The sequence below is a fragment of the Pocillopora verrucosa genome, chromosome 5 (genome assembly GCF_036669915.1).
Source record: "Pocillopora verrucosa isolate sample1 chromosome 5, ASM3666991v2, whole genome shotgun sequence".
Taxonomy (NCBI): domain Eukaryota; kingdom Metazoa; phylum Cnidaria; class Anthozoa; order Scleractinia; family Pocilloporidae; genus Pocillopora; species Pocillopora verrucosa.
In genome coordinates this window covers 20,642,215-20,648,901 of record NC_089316.1, presented here as the reverse complement: position 1 = coordinate 20,648,901, position 6,687 = coordinate 20,642,215, and positions in this window count along the sequence as shown.

Genomic DNA, 6,687 nt, shown 5'->3' with positions numbered 1-6,687 from the left:
TTAGTTAATAAAATTTTATATTACCGAACGACAGGTGTTGTTTGTCAGTGGGAACGACTTTGATATTCTAGCGTCTGGGAAAGTAGTAATAAAATATCCCTATTTGGATGAAATATCGAGAAAAGGGAAAGGTAGAGGGAACAGAAGTTCTATGTCGTCCATGGAGAAGAGGGTTTTTTTGAGGGGGAGAATTTTTCGGTTTTCTGGTAAAAGGGAGGTTGGATAAATTGTCGCTGACAGAGTATGGGGGGTCTGAAAATAGGGGAAGGGGGGTCAGGTAAAATTCATTCTGTCTCAAACAATATGCTCCGACCCCACCCACCCACCCCCCCCCCCAGTGATAAATAATAAACGTCCCGAACAAACAAACAAACAAAAAATGTTCGAGGGATTGAAGAACTGCATTAAAGAAGGGTACAGTTGTTAACCCTTCCCAGTCCTCTCCCCATGTTCACAGTAAGTGAGCTTCTAACGATTGTGTTAACTTCAGTTTTGGCATAATTTAGCAAACCACTGAGTTGTACAAGATAGTTATGGTGTTTGTATACTAGTTTAACATATTTGACTTTGCATATCTGACTAGGCTACTCAAAACTAGATAATTTAGTATTATCAACTGAGTTGATAACGTAAATTGGCCACTGTAAAGAGTTTAGCAACTGAAGTTTCGAGCGTTGGCCCTTCGCCAGAGCGATAGACGAAGGACTGACGCTCGAAACGCTTAGCTGTTACTCTTTTCGATGGCCAATTTACGTTAATAATTCAGTTGATAATACTACATCACTCTGTTATACTCTCCACCTACTCAGCACTACAGCTTCTTTAGAAACTTGCCACCTTCACTGAAAAACTATTCAGGCAAAGGAATGCAAATAACTTGCAAAAACCATTATCAGGTCCCCCTTCCATAAATTGCCCGCATGTCAAGAGGAAAAAAAAAACAGTGATCAAACACATTGTAGAACATACTGGCACATGACAAAAATAGTTTAATACATCTCTACAAGTGAGCTAAACGTTCTACTGTTGTTTCTGACTCATTAAAAGGGGTTACGATGACGTCAAATATAGTATAGAACAAAAGTATTGGTTTAGTAAGTCATAACACTATTTAAGATTTACGAACGAACATAGCAGACGGTGGAAACACCAAATTAGTCGTGTCATATGGCCTAAAAAAGCCCCGTATAGAGCAAGTTTCAATTTGACAGTGAGTGGTTGGAAGTACTAGGATTTTTTATAATTTTCTGACCATTAACAAACTAAGTACGCCATAAGATGTGCCAAACAATTTAGTTTCTACGATGGAACTTTCAAACCGTTACCAGTGGGTCTCCGTACTGAAGTACGATGACGAGTTTCGCCTCTTATAGGCGACATATAATTTTCCGTGGAGTTCGACTCTAATCACCTCCACTCCATTATTTTAGAACTTATTTCTATCAAACCCTCCCCTGCTTTCAGGTCTTCTAACTGCACGCCTAACCCTGGTCCCCAGCTCGTACCCTTCACTAGTTACGGGCGTACTATTCGCCGCAACTTTAACAGTTCAAGGGGCTGAAGCATTCACAATTGTGGATACGAACACGTATGCAATCGTCACGTGTCAGGAGGAAAAGCTTTCGGTCTTAGCCGCTCAGGTTTCGTTCATGCTGCGCAATCTTCATTGCAACAGCAAACTAATCGGCCACGCAAAATTGACTAGCGCTCCTAACTTCACCGCCTAACACAAAGCTATGGCTGCACGAACTCGCGAAGGACGAGGACGAGGCGTTTTTGGCAGATGGCATTATTAACGGTTTTCAGTTAGTGGACCCTAATACGCAATTCACCGAAGTAAATATGCGCAATTATAAATCGGCTACTAATGCCACCTTTAAACTGTTGGTGGGAAAAACCATTCGCAACGAGATTCAGCAAGGCAACTACGTTATTACGGCTACGATACCTACGGTGGAAAGCGCTTCAGGAGTGATTCCTAAACCGAACTCTTCCGAAGCACGGCTTATCCATGACTGCTTTCGACCGCATGGGCATGCGGTCAATGAGTTTATCAGCACGCGGTATGTTAAATTTCAGTTTCTATATGACGCTATCAAACTCTTAAAACCTAATTATTTCATGGCTAAAATAGATCTCAACCATGCTTACCGGTGGCGACCCATCTACTCCGCAAATAATCAGGCTACAGGCTGCCAGTGGCGGTTTTCGGGGAACGATTTTGACAGTTGTTTTTACGACACCCGCCTTCCATTCGGTGCTGAAATCTTTCACCGTCCAACACAGGCTGTTCGACGCATGATGGGAAAGAGAGGTTTTATGAACATGATAGTTTATCTCGACAACTTCCATGTCATTGGTGCTACGCGGAGTGCACCCATACCTATGAAGTCGTAATTGCTACAATTGCTGCAGGATTTAGGTTTTACTGTCAGTCAGCGTAAACTCATGCCACCTACCTGCACAATAACCTTTAAGGCTGTACAACTGGATACAGTCGCGTGTAGCACGGCGCTCCCACAGGAGAACTTCCCGAATGCCAGACCATAGTTTCTAGTTTCTTGTATAAAAGACGACAAACCTTAAAGTTGCTGCAAGATTTAGGCTTTTACTATCAGTCAGCATAAACTCATGCCATCTACCTGCACATTAACCTTTCTGGGTGTAGAACTGGATACAGTCTCGTGTAACACGGCGCTCCAACAGGAGAAACTTGACGAATGCCCGACCATAGTTTCTTAAGTGAGCCTTTGACGATTGTGTTAGCCTCAGTTTTGGCATAATTTAGCAAACCACTGAAGTACACAAGATAGTTATTGTTTTTCTATACTAGTTTAATAAACTTGACTTTGCATATCTAATAGGCTACTCAAAAACTAGGTAATTTAGTGTATCAATTGAATTGATAACGTAAATTGGCCACCGCAAAGAGTTAAGCAGCTGAAGTTTCGAGCGTTAGAGCGATTGACGAAGGGCTAACGCTCGAAACGTTAGCTTTTACCGGTAAAATTTTCACGGGAGCCAATTTACTTTATCAACTCGGTTGATAATAGTAAACTACCCATTCCACCATTCCACTGCATGTTCCTTACCAGTCAAACCAGCTACTATAAGGGGCAAGCGACCCTGCTCTGCTTCCGTGGTTCAATGTCTGGCACGTCAAGAAGGATAGATTAATGACTTCAGTGTCAGTGCTCTGTGCGGAAAAGCAGAACACATTCTTATATCCTCTGTCGTTTTCACTGGTTGCATTTACTTCCTTCTCACGAAACCACTACACGGCCTGTCAATTGCAATTCACAAAAGGAATCATAAATAGGGAGAGATTCTCAGCACACCTTGACTCAATGTTAGGCACGTGGGTTAACATTAGAGCAATGATTTCAGAGTTACCACCCAGCGCAGCAAGTTGTAATGAATTCCATCCTCCGTTGTTCATCAGACACAGATCTGCTTCTCTCTTCATTAAACCCTTAACTGCTTGAACCTTCACGCCCAAAGATTGCCACCTTGACGTGGTGGGGGTGCTTGCACGCCCCAACGAGCCCGAGAGCTATGCTGGCTGGACCTCTCGAGGTCCTGGTAGGGACACCCATGCCAGACAGGTCAAAGGGTAGGGGCCAGACAAAGAGCAATCTACCGGCCCTCCAGGTTTGGGGGTTTTGCATAGGGCTAACAACCCTATCATGTAAAAAGCTTCTGTTACGGAAACAGCAACGTGTAACTTACAAGAATCATCTGTGCAGAAAGAGCCTCCGGAATCCATGCCATGGGCAACAGTGAATGTCGAGAGTGAAAACACCAGAAACTCTGCAGGTAATAGGATTCGAATGACTGACAGTGGTCAAAGCCGAAAGGAAGCCGCTGTCATGACAACGGGAGCCATCAGCGCAAAAACAACTACACTGATTGGCTTTTTGAATGTGCGAACAATGTATGAGCAAGGTAGGGTGGCGCAGGTCATTGCTGAAATGAAGCGTTACAAACTTGATATCTTAGGCGTAAGTGAGAGTAGATGGACAAAATCTGGGAGAATGAAGACAACAACAGGAGAGAGAGTTCTCTCCTCTGGGAGAGAGGATGATTTACATCATGAGGGGGTTGCAATCATTATGAAGAAAGGGATGGAGAAGTACTTAATGGAGTGGAAACCAGTAAACAGCAGGATTATTCAAGCACGATTAAAGGGCAGACAGACTAACTAATCCATCATACAGTGTTATGCACCTACAAATGACAGCAACGACAGAGATAAAGAGGCCTTCTATGAGCAGCTGCAAGCAACATTTGAGAACGTCCATTGTAGAGACCTCCTGCTGGTGATGGGTGATCTTAACGCCAAGGTGGGCTCAGACAACTTGAATTTTGAAAGAGTCATGGGAAGAGAAGGATGTGGAGTGCAGAATGACAATGGAGAGAGGCTGGTAGAATGGTGTGCATTTCATAACATGATCATCGGTGGAACCTTATTCCCGCATCGCAACATTCACAAACTCACCTGGACATCCCCAAATGGGAGGGATCAAAACCAAATAGACAACCTAATGGTTAACAGCATGTGGCGCCGCTCCCTGCTTGACGTAAGAGTAAGAAGAGGGGCTGATGCAAGCAGCTATCACCATCTTGTGACTGCAAAGGTGAGATTGAAACTGAGAGCAGCTGGACCAAACAAACAACGCACTCCTAGATATGACATCAGCAGATTACAAGACCAAAGGACTAAGAATGCTTTTGTCCTACAGCTGAGAAACAGGTTCCAAGCCTTGAGTAACATAGACGAGCAAAGTATTGATGAAGAGGAAGACAATGTAAATCAAAAGTGGAAGCAAGTGAAGAACATATTTGATGAAGCAAGTAAAACCTGTCTGGGGATGCAAAAGACGAGAAAGAAGAAAGAATGGATTACACCAGACACGTGGCAGGCTATCGAGGAGAGACGCCAGCTGAAGAAGAAGATAAATGACAGCAAATCAGCCAGACTTCGAGAGAAGTATAGAGCGGCTTACACAGAAACCAACAGGCGTGTCAAAAGAAAGATCAGAACAGATAAGAGAGCGTATATGGAAGATCTAGCAAAAGAAGCAGAGGAAGCGGCGCAAAAGGGAGAGCAGAGAAATGTCTATAAAGTCACTAAACTGATCTGTGGAAAATATAATGGCAATAGAAATGTCCCCATACGAGATAAACAAGGACAGCTCCTCACCTCTGAAAAAGACCAAGAAGCACGTTGGGTAGATCATTTCAATGAAGTCCTCAACAGACCACCACCAGAAGAGGAGCCTGATATACCAGAAGCTGAGGAGGACTTAAGTGTTGACACCGGACCACCAAAGAAAGAAGAGATCATTGCAGCCATTAATTCTCTAAAAAACCACAAGGCACCTGGCAAAGACCGCCTCAATGCTGAACTGTTCAAGGCAGACGCTGTGACTACGGCAAGCATATTGCAGCCACTTTTCAACACCATATGGGACAGAAGGAAAATTCCTGACGATTGGAATAAGGGTGTCATCATCAAGATACGAAAGAGAGGAGCTCTGTCTGACTGTAACAACTGGCGCAGCATTACACTATTATCCACCCCTAGCAAGATCTTAGCGAAGGTCATCATGAAGCGTTATCACTGGCTGTGGACCATAGACTTCGTGAAGAACAGGCAGGTTTCAGGAGAGGAAGGGGCTGTATTGATCATATTTTCACACTGAGAAATATTTTTGAACAGAGTACCGAATGGCAGCGAACTCTCTATATCAACTTTGTAGATTTCGCCAAGGCCTTTGACAGTGTGCACCGGCACAGCCTCTGGAAGTTATTACGAGCATATGGAATCCCCTTCCACCTTGTTGAGATCATCAAAAGCTTCTATGACAACTTTACCTGCTGTGTTGGTGATGGTGACATCTTATTTGAAGTTCACACTGGTGTCAGGCAGGGGTGTGTAATGTCTACATTTCTCTTCAACCTTGTTGTGGACTGGATCATGCATCGCACCACTGAGGATCAGGTCAGGGGAATCAGATGGACACCTTTCTCCTACCTGGAAGACCTGGACTACGCAGACGATTTAGCCTTACTATCACACACCCATACCCACATACAAGAGAAGACGCATCGCCTCAACACCTTTGCAAAGCAAGTTGGCCTGAACATCAGCAGCAAGAAGACTGAAATTATGGCACTGAACGCTATTAACACACGACCAGTCCAGATTGATAACGAAGAGCTTCCTTACACAGACAGATTTACCTACCTCGGCAGTATCATCAGTAAAGATGAGGAACTGACCTGGACATCCAGAGCCGTCTCAACAAGGCCAGAAATAATAATAATAATAATAATAACGAATTTTTATACAGGATTGAAAAACCCATCAGTGTGTAACACTGTTGTCCTTGGGGTCCTGTCAAAAATAATAAATAAATAAATAAAATAAAATTTAACAAGATATAATCATTGATCTTAAGGTCTAGAAAAGCATACAATAAAATGAAAAAAAAATTAAAAATTAAATAAAAATACTCTGAAAAGGATACCTATAACCACGTTTAGATAGAATTTAACTAAAATAATCTCGCAATTTGTTCTTAAATTTCAGTCTCGAATCTAACGACCTTAGTTCAGCAGGCAGGTTGTTGAAAGTCTTTGCTCCTTGGTAATAGAAGCTCTTTTTACCAAATTCTAAACGAA